Source organism: Petromyzon marinus, unplaced genomic scaffold (genome assembly GCF_048934315.1).
Source record: "Petromyzon marinus isolate PM22_M1 ecotype Great Lakes invasive population unplaced genomic scaffold, UKy_Petmar_22M1.pri1.0 PM_Scaffold_1, whole genome shotgun sequence".
NCBI lineage: Eukaryota > Metazoa > Chordata > Hyperoartia > Petromyzontiformes > Petromyzontidae > Petromyzon > Petromyzon marinus.
Window position 1 is genome coordinate 2971925 of NW_027423057.1, and position 15272 is coordinate 2987196.

Here is a 15272-nt window from a genome sequence, read left to right on the forward strand (position 1 = left end):
CAAACATGCTCCGATAATATATGGGCATTGTCTTTGAAACTGACTGGCCCGCACCAGAGACAGCCTTCTTTATGACCTTGTCTCGTCGGTGTTAGACCAGAGAACGGCAAAATTCGAACGGTACATCACCCATGCAACATGGCCACCATGAAGTCCCCCATGCATCATGGTCACTGTGACGTCCCCCTTGAAACATGACCGTCGTGATGTCCCACCATTCAGCGTGGCCATCTTGACGTCACTCATTTCTATTCTTACCTTGTGGCGATTTGCTGTGGATGGAGCCGGTGCGCGCTGAGGACAGCGCACTCCACGTGGTGCAAGACTCGCCGTTACTCCGAGCCTCTCCAGCTCGGCTGATCTACACACACAAAAACAAAGGTCCACCACATGGGCTTGATTAAGATGTTGGAGCAAGTGCAGTGGGCGAGCACTGAGCCAGCATCTCTGACATCCTGGGCTCCACATTCAGGAGGGTCCTGCCGAGATGTTGCCAGTTCTCAGCGTTGGGATATTTGGCCAATATCAGTTGCCATGCTTGGATTTACAATGAAAGACGTGTGGATTTCGAGGTCACACGCAGGTCAATGGGATCGTTCAAACTGTTAAGAGGAGTGAGTGGGACTCGGGCCGGACGAGCCATGGCTAGGAGGGACAACAATGGCTCACGGTCAAGAATAATAACGGAGCGACAACCAAGGAACAGAACACATCAGAGAGGAGAGCCGCCAGAGAGATGGTGCGACGAAATCGGCGCTTGGCGGATTATTCCATCACAGGATGTGAGGGGTAGTAGGGTCTCAGGGAGGGAGGCGTTCATCCATCAGTGGATAGATAACAGCGCTGTAGATGCTCACGCGTAGACGGGCACGTACACCAACAGGATCTCGGAGAGACACTCTGATAGACCCGCACACACTTAGGCGGGCAAGGAGAAGCACACCCAGGTATACAGGTGACAGGTAGGCACACGCAGAGGGGAGAACACACGTCCACCCATACTTCACCACACGAGTCGAGGAGCCACATGTACCTCCATGGTAGCAACTTGCAGACGAGGGTGCTCAGAGCTCACGGTGTCTCTCGCGCGGTCCGGGTCTCTGCGTGGAGAGCGGCAGACAGAGGCAAGGGACACGCAGAGTTGAAGGGGCATGACACACCCACGTCTAAACCCACGTCACGTCACAATGCGGACTCTCATCAACACGGACTCACATCCTCACCAGTCACACAATACGAAAAATACAAAAAACAACAACTGCCATTCGCCACTAAGTAGCGGTGATGTGACCACGGCGCCTGTGCCAGGCCAGGTGCACTTTGAGACCACGTGAAGTGCCGAAGGCTCACTGACAGGCGGTCACAGGTCAGACCCAGGTGCCATGAGTTGTCTGACTGAGATGACTGTGCCAACTTGCTGCATTTTAGATGCCCGGCTCAAAGGTTGTTGTCGTGAGCGTTGCTCCTCTGTTCGGACACCACTACTAACACTACTCCTAACACCACCAACACCACCACTACGAACACCACCACTACGAACACCACCACTACGAACACCACTACTACGAACACCACTACTAACACCACAATTAACACCATGAACAAAGATCCCCCGTATAGCCTTAACAGACTGTTGGGGTAAGTGCTGTCCGCGAGCACCTATGAAGGCCGCCACGGCACACGAGGGGGTGGGTAGCCAACACCACGCCCGGCCGCCTTTGTCTCCCCAGTGGCAATGTTTGCACCTCGCACCAGATACTCATTTAAGGCTGAGTCAATCTAGGGTGAGGCCCAGAACCAGTTCAGATAATCGTCACCAATGTTGACTGTGAGCGGGAATCAAACCCAGGTCGCCAGGTTCTTAGCGCAGCGCGCTAACTGCTACACTACCCCACTAACACCATCACTAACACCACTACTAACACCACCACCAATAATACCACCAACACTAACACCACCACTAAGACCACCACGAACACCACTACCAGCACCAATAATACCACCATCACTAACACCACCACGACTAACACCAGCAACAAAAATTCCACCATCACTAACACCAACAACAACAATCGCCATTCGCCACTAAGTGGCGGTGATGTCACCACGACGCTTGTGCCAGGCCATGTGCACCTTGAGGCCACGTGAAGTGTCGAACGCCCGCCCGCTGGCAGGAGGTCACGGGGCAGACCCAGGTGCCACAGGTCGACTGAGTGAGATGACTGGCTGATGCACCACCTGTGCCCCTTACTGTGCCAACTTGCTGTGCTTTAGCCATCCGGCGCTCTGCTCGTTGTTGTGAGCGTCGTTCCTGCGCTCTCCGTTGTTGTTGGAGGGCGACTGCCTCCAACTGCCCAGTAGCGTCCTTCACGAGCCTCTTCCACAGAGGCCGATCTTGACACAGCTGGTACCAGTTATCGGCAAGTCCACTCAGCTCCACATCCTGCTGTACCACATCATTCTATCTCTTCTCTAGCCCGTGCTGCGTCCCTTCAGCCCCCTCGATCCGGCCAAATAAAAGCTGCTTGGGCATGCGGTGATTGGGCATGCGGGCTACATGGCCCAGCCAACGCAGCCTTGCCTGCCGGAGGAGCTCACTGATGAGGCTTTGTCCAGATCTTTCGAGGATTTGTGAGTTCCTCACACAATCCAGCCTGGTTAAACCCAGGATTGATCAGAGGCAGGCCAGCCTCAACGTTTCTAACCGGCAAAGATGTTCCATTAGGGGGGTCCACGTTTCACAAGCGTAGGGAAGGGAGGGAATGACTGTGGCTGAGAAGACCCGAAGCTTCGTGTGGAGCGACAGACCAGGTAGCTTCCACACAGCGTTACGCAACTGCTGAAAAGATAATGCCGCTCGACTGATTCGAGTGAGACCTCTGCTGTTAAACCGGAGACGGTCATGAGCACACTGCCCAGGTATGGGAAACTTTCCACTCTCTCCACAACTGCCCCATCACCGATTGGGAGTTGTGGAGGTGGAGTGCCCGATGGTACAATATACCCAGGCAGGTGCTTCGTTTTGGTGGGGCTGATGGTAAGGCCCCACCTCTTAGTGGCACACTCCAGTTTTAGCAGCAGCGCCTCCAACTCCTCCTCTGAGTGAGCCGCAATTATCACATCATCGGCATACATAACGTGGTTGACCAATAGGGAGCCATCCCTTGACGGCATCCGGGCATTGATCAGCCTCCCACTGTATCTGTACCAGATGGAAATTCCTCCGGTACAGCTACTGAAGGCCTCACAAACTACGTGGTCGAAATAGATGTTAAATAATGTTGGAGCCAGAGGACATCCCTGTCGCACCCCAAGGTGAACAGGGAATGGCTCCGACTCCCGGCAATGTAGTTTTACCCGGGTCCGCTCACCATAATGAAGGTCCATAAAGATCGTGAGCAGCGGGTCAGGGACTCCGAAAGCACGAAGAACCCAGAGCCCAGGCCTACTGATGGTGTCATAGGCCTTTACCAGGCCAATAAAGCAGAGATGTAGGTCTTGTTGGAATTCCCTACACCTCTGCTTTAGCAAACGGACAGAAAATATGGCATCTGTGCAGGACCACCCTTTCCTGAAACCACAGTGGGGCTCCGCAAGCCTCTCCTCAGCATGCCTGGTAAGGCAGTGTTGAATAATCCTTGCCAGGACCTTTCCCGGCACACTGAGGAGTGAGATGCCCCTGTAGTTGTTACAGTCTGTGCGGTCTCCCTTCTTAAAGATGGGGACCACCATGGCATCCAATCACCTCACTTACACCACCATCACTAATACCACCAACACCACCATCACTAACACCAGTAACACCACCACTATCACCACTACTAACAACCACAATCACTAACACCACCATCACTAACACAACTAACACCACCACCATCACGAGCACCCCCACCACTAATACCACCAACATTAACACCACCACTCCTCCCCCTGCCAGTATGGGACACCAAAGACAAAGATCCCCGTAGAGACTTAACAGGCTGTAGGGGCAAGTGCTGTTAGCCAGCAGTACGTATGAAGGCCGGCACGACACACGAGGGGGTTGGATTGCCAGCACCACGCCCGGCCGCCTTTGTCTCCCCAGTGGCGATCTTTACACACCACACCAGGTACTCATTCGAGGTTGAGTCGATCTAGGGGAGGCCCAGCACCGGTTCAGATAACCGTTACTGCTGTTGGCCTTTAGAGGGAATCCAACTCGGGGTCGCCGGGTTCATAGCACGGCGCGCTGTCAGCTCTACGACCGTTCCACACACACACAGACTCACACAGAGCCTCGCACACATACAGACTCACACACACAGAGACTCACACAGACTCACACACACACACACAGACTCACACAGAGACTCACACACACAGAGACTCACACAGAGACTCACACACACACAGAGACTCACACACACACAGACACAGAGACTCACACACACACACAGAGACTCACACATACAAAGAGTCACACACACACACAGACTCACACACACAGAGACTCACACAGAGAGTCACACACACAGAGAGTCTCACACACACACACAGACTCACACAGAGACTCACACACATACAGAGAGTCACACACACAGAGCCTCACACACAGACTCACACAGAGAGACTCACACACACACAGACTCACACAGAGAGACTCACACACACACACAGAGAGTCACACACACACAGACTCATATAGAAAGCCTCACACACACACAGACTTGCACATAGAGACTCACACCACCACCGCCACCACTCACCCACAGCTCGGTTCCACTCCTGCTCTGGGGTCGGTCCGCGTCTCTCTAACGGCCAAACTGCCAGTCGGAAGCACGTGGCGCGAGAGGCGGGGGTGGTCCAAGGTAACCACGCCCCCCGTGACGTCAGAGCAATGAGCTCCTCCCCCTCACACCTGAGCTCCTCCCCCCCTGCCCCCCCTCGCGACCACCCCCCATGGTCCGCCATTTCTCTCCCCCTCGCTACCCCCCTGCCCCCCCTGGTGACCCCCCTTCCCCCCCCGCCCCTCCACATTCGCAACCCCCCATGCCCCCTCACAACCCCCCATGCCCCCTCACAACCCCCCATGCCCCCTCACAACCCCCCATGCCCCCTCACAACCCCCCATGCCCCCCCTTTTTCTCCACCTAACGAACCCCCTCTATGCTCCCCCTCACCCCCCCCTTGCCCTCCCTGCCCTCCCCCTCGTGACCCGCCCCCTCACCCCCCATGCCCCGCCCCCCTCCCCCGCTGCTACTTCCGGTCAGGCAGGGGGCGAGTGGAGGCGGCGCGCGCTGTGGATTGTGGGTGGCGAGCGGCTGATTTGGATTCCCGCTCACGGCCACCGTCAGTGGCTCGCGAAAGCTTCTGAAGCTGCGGCTCGCTGGGCCTCCTCTACGTCGACTCAGCCTGAAGGTGAGAACCTCGCGCGGTGTGCACACATCAGCAGTGGCGGCGGTGGTGGGGGGAGACAGAGGAGGAGGCGCCTGGCCCACAGCCGTCACGTCCTAGACGCCTGCTGAGTTCACGGCGCTGCTTCAAGCAGAGCCCGGCCCTGCTGCTGCTGATGATGAGGCGCTGACGGTGGAAACCGGCCCCAGAGTGGCCCTCGTGTTGAGCCATAGCTGATGAGAGGCACTCCCAGACTGCCGTGTGTTTTTATCCCTGGAGGGACGGGTTTGTTGTGGAGGCGAATCGCCTGCTGCTGGAAAAGGCATCCACTAGAGGCCGCTATATAGAGGTATTTGGTCTACTCTTCCACGCTGGTCCGGACGTGTTGGAGCAAAGTGGCCATGCCCACACTTTACCCCATCACACGCAGGGCGTTAGCTCGCTGGACTTGCAATGCAGAGGTGCAGGTTAGATTTCATTCCCACTCACATACCCACCGACACTCACTCAGCCACCTACTCAGCCACTCTCTGGGCATCTATGAAAAAGAGCTTCATAGCTCATCGGATTCCTCCAGCAAAAACATACTGATTCTCACCCACCCACTCAGCCATTCACCCACCCACTCTGGCACTCATCCACTCACCAATTCACTCAGCCACCCACTCGGCCACCCACTCAGCCACCCACTCTCTCACCCACTTCGTCACCGGTCACCCACTGCCACCCACCCACTTGGTCACCGGTCACCCACTGCCACCCACCCACTTAGTCACCGGTCACCCACTGCCACCGGTCACTCACTCTGCCACCGGTCACTCACTCTGCCACCCACCCACTCTCTCACCAACCCACCGACTCTCTTGCCAACCCACCGACTCTCTCGCCAACCCATCCACTCACCCACAGGGAGACACAAGGAGACAAGGGGACCCACATGGTGTGAGAGTGTATCAGCATCATTGTGGTTGTTGTGGTGGTTATGTTGGTTGTTATGGTTGTGGTGGTTATGGTTATATTTGTGGCAGTAGTGTTTATACTTGTGGTTATGTAGCTGGTGGTTATGATTATATTTGTGGTTACGGCGATTATGGTCGCAGTGATTGTGATTATATTTGTTGTGGTTATAACCCGCGATGTATTTCGTCGAGGATGGATGCCGCCGCGTGCAGGAGTTGGGCGAGGCGGGAGTGAGCCACCTGAAGCGCCCTCTCCGACGGTGGTGAGCCGCCGGGCGGCCGGGCAGTGAGCAGCTCGGCCGGCGTCGCTTCTCCTCCCCCTTCCGGGGCTGCCAACCCCAGTGGTGTTGAGTCGTCCTCCTCTTCCACTGGAGCCCTGGTACGAGTTTTTCTTCGCGTCTCCATTATAGCGATTCATCTTACTATTTGGCTACTTCTGACGCCAGTTGTAGTGGGTGGAACGGAGAGCGAGACTTCTTACCGAAAGAACCAAAGAGTATGAACTTATATGGTTTATTTCATCTATTTTTAGTGGTTTGCTACCATTCCCTTTGCACTCCTATCGTTTTTGTATTGTTTGTTGTGACGTTATGACCCCGTGCCCCCTACTGGCACATCTTTGATCAAAGAGCTTTATAGCTCATTGGATTCCTCCAGCACAGAATCAATACCGATTCTGATGAGACCGGAACGAACACGTTTGAATCGAATCGCGTACTTCGCTTTACTAAAATAGTTGTGGAATCGATTCTTGTGGAATCTGTTCTCGTGGAATCGAATCATCGATATTAATTACAGAGATTCACCATCGATATTAATTACAGACATTAATCAACGACGTCGCTAGGAGTATCGTGGTGCCGCTCTGCAAACCTTCGGGCTACTATCAAAGGTTTGTTCATCAAGCCATCCAGATATATAAACACAGACATAACTTCAACCGAGAAGATGGATACAAATTGAGTAATCATTGGAAGAATGTTATTAACCAGGTAAAACCTTAACTACTTTATGGTGTTGCCTTAACTTTCCGCATCTCTAATTTCTTAAGCTTCCCACTCCCAGCCCCGCTCTCTTCAGCACTCCCCTCCTCATACCCCCCCTCTCTATCTCTCCTCCCTGATCCTCCCCCCTTCTCTTACCTATATAGTCTCTTGTTTACAGCAGCTCTTTTGCCCACGTCGGCAATTGTTTCTTGCTGTGGTTTGTCCCACCTGATGATGGACGCTTGTGTTGTGCCCGAAACGTCGTGATTTAATTTATTTTATATTTTATGCCTATGTGACTTTACCGAAAGAACCAAAGAGTATAGCCCAAGAGAGTTTGTGTAGGTTGGAGCGGTAGTGTAGCACAGTAGGGGGCACAGGTGGTGCATCGGCCAGTCATCTCAGTCAAGCAACCAATGGCAACCTGGGTCTGTCTGTCTGTGACCTCCTGCTGCCAGCGGGCGTTCGACGCTTCATGTGGCCTTAACCTGCACGTAGCCTGGCACGAGCGCCGTGGTGACATCTCCACCACTTCGTGGCGAATGGCGGTTGTTGTTTATGGTCGTCTCGCGATTAGCACTACGCTGCACTACTAACCCAGCGACCCGAGTTCAATTCCCGCTCACGGCCAACACTGGTGACGATTCCGTTCCTGGGCCTCCCCTTGGTCAACTCAGCCTCAAATGAGTACCTGGTGCGTTGTGTAAACATCGCCACTGGGGAAATTAAGGCGGCCGGATGTGGTGCTGGCCACCTACCCCCCTTCGTGTATCAAAGGTGCTGCTCGTTAACAGCACTTGCACCCGACAGTCCTGTCGAAGGCTACATGGGGGATCTTTGTCTTTGTTTGGTGGTGCAGCTGAGGAGGCGCAACTGCACGGCGAGTACCTCTACCGCAAGGCGCAGGAGGCCAAGAAGGTCCTCGTAGAGGAGAAGGCGCGGCTCAAGAGGGCGCTCGATGGTAACGGGCGGCGAGACGGATCTAGAGATGGGCTCGCGCCGACAAGACAGACGAGAGACAGCGAGACAGACTAGAGACGTTGAGACACGCAAGACAGACTAGAGACGGATCTAGAGACAATGAGACACGCAAGACGGACTAAGATGGGACAAGACGGTCTGACAATACAGGCGAGAAGACAACCGCGCGTTGGAAAGCGTTTCCGAATGAATCCATGCGTGCGCATGATTTTTCTTCCTTGTTAATTCTCCCCTGCCCGCCCCCCACCCACTGCCCCCTGTCCCCCTGACGTCGTCACCGAAGAAAACCTGGTGCTGCCTACGGACCTGCGGTGGGAGGCGCTTGAACTCCAGAAGGCCGTGGAGTTCGACCAGGGAGGGGAGGGTGATCTCACATCCCTCACCATCACGTCTCCTCGCATCTCTCTCTCTCTTCCTTCCCGCGAGACTCCCGAGGCAGAGGGATAAGCGTCGCGCGTCTCCGCCCGCTAGACACGCCGAGTCGGCGCGCATCCCCGGCTCGCCGTCGGTCCTTCCTGCCAAGCGGTGGCACCGTGTTTTGCCGCGGAGGTTCGCGGTTCGAGAACGGCGGGCCCTCAACCCCCCCCCCCCCCCCACCGGTTTAATGGGTTTAATGCCGCAGTTGCGTTGACCGTAAATACTGCACGGCGATTGCTTCCCAAGTGGACTTTGAAAAATCCCGTGGCGTGAACGTGGAAAAAGAGTCGGCCGTGTGTGTGTGATGGCTGGCGTAAATTTTTGTGGAATGTCAAATGAAGGCCGTGGTCACCACATAACGTGTGCTTCTGGAACAGTCTTCCTTCTGGAGCGGTCTTCCTTACAATATTAGGAAGCCACTGGAGCTTTGCACTTTTAAATCATCGTCTAGATTGACAAACTCATTTCTTGAGAACTACTTTTTGTGGTTAGTTTGTCACACTTCCGATTACCACGGTTGGCTACGTGCTGTAACAAAGAGGTTTAACATGCACTGACGCACTCATTCACTCACTCATCATTTTACTCAATTTACCCACTCACCTGCCATATCACCCACCCACTCTTGCAATTGGGACTCATCCAGGTCTCATTATTGCTCAGCTCGCTACACAAAATCAACGCGATCACTGCAGAGTGATATTCTCAACCATTCCTGGTCGCTCCTTCCATCCATCCACCCACACACACACCTTCACTCACCTGCACGGTGAAGTATGGCAAATGATAACCTACCCTCTCCGTCCCCCCTGCCCCATCTACCACCTCTTTCTATCCACCCCCCCCCCCGTGTCAGTAGGAGTGAGCAGCCACATGGATGACGAGTACCGCTGAGCCGGCGTGAAGGACCCACACATCATGGCGACGACCTCACGCGACCCCAGCTCCCTCCTCAAGCAGTTCATCAAGGTGCGGGCACGGGGTCACAGGGGCTACAGGGTTTGGGGTCACACGAGGAATGTGGGTCCTCGTGTATTGCATGTGTACAAGCGCGCAAAGACAGAGGTCCCCCATATAGCCTTAACAGGTTTTTGGGACAGGTGCTGTTTGCGTGGGTGTAGGTGGCTAGCACCACAACTGGCCACCTTTATCTCTCTGGTAATGATGTTTAAACACCGCACTAGGTACTCGTTTGAGGCTGAGTTGATCTAGGGGAGGCCCAGGACCAGTTCAGATAATCGCCACTGGTGTTGGCCATGAACGGAAATAAACCTCGGGTCACTAGGTTTTTGGGGCAGCATGCTAACTGCTAAATTACTGCACACACACACGTGTTCTCTATCGGCTTTAGAATCAGTTCCTTGCACCTCACACGAGTCGTGTCGACCAATCATCGGGCTTGTGCAGTGTGAGACAACTCGCATCCGTTGAGTTAACCAGAAGAAATCTGGTTGTTGATGAAAGGTGGAGGCTGTGTGGGGGGGGGGGGGGGGTCGTAAGTGGTGGAGCGTTGGACACTTTGGTTTGGTGCATGCAGCTTTTGTCAACTTCATTCCTCGCGATTCAGTCCGCCTTTTCGCGATGACCGATCCCTTCCATTCATCGAAAATGTATCTACTGTAGCACTACGCACGGTCGGTGGTCACGGAAAGATGTACCATTGGGGGCGCCACTGTGGCGAGATGTTAACTCCCTCACCTGGTATACAGGAGGTCGCAGGTTCAATCCTGACCCTGATGCCTGCTGTATATTTGGAGTTGCGTGCCTCTTTCCGAGGAGTCGCGTGGATTTCTCTCCAGGTCCTCCGGTTTTTCCCTCCGCATTTAGAATCAACGTCCGTTTAAGAGTATTTGGCTGCTATAAATTTCCACATGGCGATAAGCCACTTAGTTGAGCTATGATTTGTGGCCAGGTCGCTTCTGGAAAAGAGCTGCATAGCTCAGTGGGCCTTACCTGGTAAAATAAAAATAGTAAAGTTTTTCCAATGGTGCATCCCAGTTGTGCCAACACGGGGTTTGGCGACCCTGTATACCGGCACGGCTCGGCTCGGCTTCCGCAATGGAAAAAACAAACAACACAACCCGAGTCGGATACAGTGGGGGGGCGGGGAAGTGGGGGGGCGAACGCAGCGTGGCCGGGAAGGACGCCGGTGGGAAGAGCGGACTCGGCGTGTGACCGCTTGCTGTCATGTTACCACACCACCACCACCATCCCACCACCACCGCAGGAGAAGAAGCTGATCCTGCCGAACGCTCAGCCGATGAACCACGGAGGCCACAAGCTGCAGGCGCTGGTGTGGGCGTGCTGCGCCAACGCCGTCAACGACTTCATCGTCCTGCATGAGCACCGCGGTATGCCAGGCACGCGCACGCACCGCAGTCGACAAAGCTCCTCCGTGTAGCCTTTAACAGGCTGTCAGGGCAAATGCTGTTTGTCGAGCGACCTACGAAGGCCGGCAGGGCACACGGCGGGGTGGGTGGTGTGGTCATTACCGCATCTGGCCCCTTTTGTCTCCCCACTGTCGATGCTTGGACACACCGGAAATCGAAGTCAGGTCACCGGATTTGTAGTGTAATGAGATAGCCACTCCGCTCCCGCTCCCCGGTGTGATGCATGGTGTGACGTGTGTGATGCGGTGCAACAGACGGGGATGGAGGTGTATTTAGCTGTGCGTACGATGTGCGGTGTGTAGTATGACGCTGCAGACATGGAATTGTGGTGTTTTAACTGTGTATGTGGTGTGATGTGGTATGATGCCGCAGATGGAAGGGCAGTCTGTTTAACTCTCCAGTACAGTCTGTGTGACACCTGTGGTGTGTCTAACTTTCCGGCATGCTGTTCATGTGACACGTGGTACGATGCCACGGTGTACTTGACACTCTCGAGCGTGGTGATGCGGCACGACATCCGGACATGGACATGATGTCCGAGGCATTCCAACACCTCGTGATGCACAACTTCACGTCGCGACTCGGAAAGAGGGTGCGTGCGGGCACCGTGCCAGTCTCACCCACATCTTCCTCCCCCATCCCCAAAGCACAAAGATCCCTCGTATAGACTATAACCCTTTCTCATTTCCATGATGTACATATACGTCGTCGAAACGGAACCGTAAGAAAAACTCAAGTACGTCTTCTGACCTGAAGACATACCTTTTGCTCCCATAAGACTATGCGGGAGGGCGTGTGGCACAGTTTTGTTCCATAGAGTGCCGGTCGTGTCACTACGGTTCTCTGCGGTGAGGGCAACGCCTTTTAAAAACAGCAGCGCTACGCCTCTATAAATAAAATTAACGCCGAGCCGCTCGCGCGTACCGAGATTCAGCGGTGAACGTGACACCTACCACCCGGCAACTTGCAGATGTCTCGGAATGGGAAAGAGTGAGCAGACTTTTGGGCCAGGTGCTGTGTGTCCGCCTGTATATTCGGAGTTTGCATGTTCTCCTCCTGGTCACTTTGATTTTTCTCCGGGTCCTCCGGGTTTTTCCCTACACATTTAGAAACTTGAATTTCGAGTATTTTGCTGCTATACATTTTTATGTGAAAAAGAGCTACATAGCTCAGTGGTAAAATAAAAATAGTTTCGTTTTACTTTAGTTTTCGAGCAACAGCACAGAGTTTTTATTTAACGCCATCTCTGAAGCTCAAGGCGCGTAATGTTGTTCATTTGCTAATGCATCCGCAGTTTTAAACAGGGTGGCCGCTGGCCTCTAACTGGCAAACGTCTGCGAGGACACGTAATGAGAGTCCAGCGCCGTCCGTGTGACTTGCCGCGACCCCTCCCGTGACTTCTGTGCCCCCCTTCCCCCCTCCCAACAGGCACAACGTCTACAAGCGCGACGGCAAGGACATCGAGTTGAAGGAGGTGGGACCGTGATTCGAGATGGAGCGTAAGTCTGCCTGACACATTGTTACTCGTCTCCACTTTACACCCCTGCAGAGGCGGTGGAAATTCCACATTCCTTGTGGACTTCCCTACGAAGTGGTTGTAAATTTTATCGACCCCTGAGAGGATGATGGGCTGAATGTAAGAGTCTAGCCTCGGGCTAGGTGGCCCGCGGGTGACTTGTAGAGCGGATCGGAACTTGAGTCGGTGGGGTCGCTGCTCTGGTCGCATTCGCTGTACCGTGACCCGACTCGCATTTCCCCACCCCGGATGCGATGTGTAAATTCAAAGATGATCGGATGTAATGCTGGCCACCCACACCCACCCCTTGGTGTGCCGTGCTGGCTTTCCTACATGCTAACACACGAACAGCGCTTTTCCCACGCCGTCTGTTAAAGGCTGCATGGGGGGGATCTTTGCTTTTGTGTGTCGCGCAGTCTATGAGATTAAACTGGGCACGCTGGACAACGCGGCCACCGCCGAGGTGGAGTGGCCTTGGCGACCGTACATGAACACGGCGAAGAAGAGGAAGTTCCTGAGCGTGGAGTGAGGGAGGGGAGCGACTTCCCCCCCCCCCCCATGGGCCTGGGGGGAGGGGCATTGGGGGGGGGGTTTGTCCCTGGAAAGCCGGAGTTGGAGTCGAACCTCGCGGCGCTCTCCGCCGAGGCTCGAGACGTTGAGGAGAGGTCGCCGCGTGGATAGGGCAGTGCGTGAATCTCTGTTCCAACCGTCGTCACACACGCGCATCATACGCGTCACACACACATTGCGGATGTACATTTATCAAACACAAACATGCACATCGTCGCATGCGTCGCACACAGAAGCACACAATTGCACAAAAAGACAAAGGTACTCCGTATCGCCGTTAACAGATTGCTGGGGCAAGTGCTGTTAACGGGTAGCACCTATGATGGCCGGCATGGCACAGAAGTGGTTGTGTGGCCAGCCCCACGTCTGGCTGCCTTTGTCCTCCCCAGTTTTGCGATGTTATACACACCCCACACCACGTACTCAGATGGCTGAGTTCGTAGTGCGCTAACTGCTGCACCACCGCTCCCCAAACGGTGTACATACACGCGTACACAAAACGAAACATTAACATTTATTTAAGTAACAAAAAAGAAAATACCAAGTCAGGCAGATGGAGAAAGTGGCGTGTCGCCGTGCACAGCACCGCTCTCGTAGCTACTCACCTAGGGTGGGAGCTCTTGGCTTCAATGCCACCCGGGATGTTTAGATGTGAAAACCTGCCATAAATAATATTTTTGGGAAGTCACAAGCGCCTTAAGTTGCATCTCATCTCGACCATTTTAATGGGCACCCCCCCCCCTGTAGCTGTCCCCCTGTGGCACAAAATAAACTAACAAAACTAATCTCTTTTTATTTTACCAGGTAAGGCCCACTCAGCTGTATAGCTCTCTTTCAGGAACGACCGGGCCACAAATGAAAGCGCTATAAAGTGGCTTGTCACGCAGAAATATATAGCAGCCAAATACTTTTAAACGCATGTTTCTAAATGTGGAGGGAAAAACCGAAGGACCCAGAGAAAAATCCACGCGGTCACGGGGAGAACTTGCAAACTCCAGATATACAGGCGTCGGGATTTAACCCACGACCTCTATACCAGGCGAGGCCCCAAGGTGAATCAGCACTTGGCCTGCGAGCGGGTATTATTAGTCTGTCAGTAGGGGGTAATGATTCCGGATTTCAGTCTCAATTGAAACTGAAATCTGGAACACTTTTGTCATATTTTGCTCGTATAAGTGTGTTCATAAAATACAAGTTTGGTCATTGAGAGAGTTATAAATGTCCTATACGCATTTCATGTTTATTGTGTTTATTGTATTTAATGTATGAAGAAAATACAATTTTGTATATGCTACAGTATGTTTCACACGTTATTCAGTGACACTGCATATGACGGGCAATGTTTGGGGCAATCGGCCTTCAACATGGAAAATACATAGAGGCCACATGACCCGTGGCCACCGCCACTTCAACCGTGGCCCCACCACTTCAACCGTGGCCCCATTGGCACGTTGATGTGTGGCTCTGCCTTCACCTGTGGTGAGAATGAGACCAGAAAAATTACAGGAGGCCGACTCCATATGAGTCCGTCACGCTCTGGATCTCGCTAATGGGACGTCGGATGAAAATAAAGCATGGAAGCGACAAGTTTCTTCTCTGGCGAGGACATTCCCACAAGATTGCCACCTTTCCCAATTAATGGAATTTGCCCCAACATCACCCTGATCCAAACCAGCGGGAGCTGAAATCTTCCAGAAGGTTCAGGATTTATTGGTACAATCGTTCGGATGTTGGTGTCCGCATGGACTTGCATTTAAAACCCCCGGTCCGCTTGACGTCTTTTAAACAATACCTGTGGTCGGGTCCGCTCCCCCACCTTTCTATCCCCTGCTTTTTTTTTATAACCGGTGTAGTATATGTTGACGGTGTGTGCGTGTATCACAACGCGATGTAACCGGGCCCTCGAATTGCCTCAAGAAATGAATAAACAACACCTGTCGCTTTGCTGTTGTGATGTCACCACGAGGCGCCGAATGACGGTGGGACGGCGTCGTCGCACTCGTCGAGCGGACAAGGACTCCGTGAAATGACGGTGCGGATTGCGCCAAGCGTATAGAGGTCGCCGATTGCACGCCGCTGT

At 53.8% G+C, this 15272-nt stretch overlaps 1 long non-coding RNA gene across 2 annotated transcripts; it reads left to right on the forward strand.

Annotated features, from left to right (window-relative positions):
• Positions 1-8182: 8182 nt before the first annotated feature.
• LOC142922512 (uncharacterized) lies at positions 8183-15136 on the forward strand. Of its 2 annotated transcripts, XR_012940109.1 has the most exons (5): positions 8183-9685; positions 10944-11067; positions 11603-11698; positions 12535-12605; positions 13039-15136. It is a non-coding gene; the product is annotated as an uncharacterized LOC142922512 (long non-coding RNA). The 2 variants fall into 2 exon arrangements; XR_012940108.1 differs by lacking the exons at positions 8183-9685; positions 10944-11067 and having other exon boundaries at positions 11076-11698.
• Positions 15137-15272: the final 136 nt, after the last annotated feature.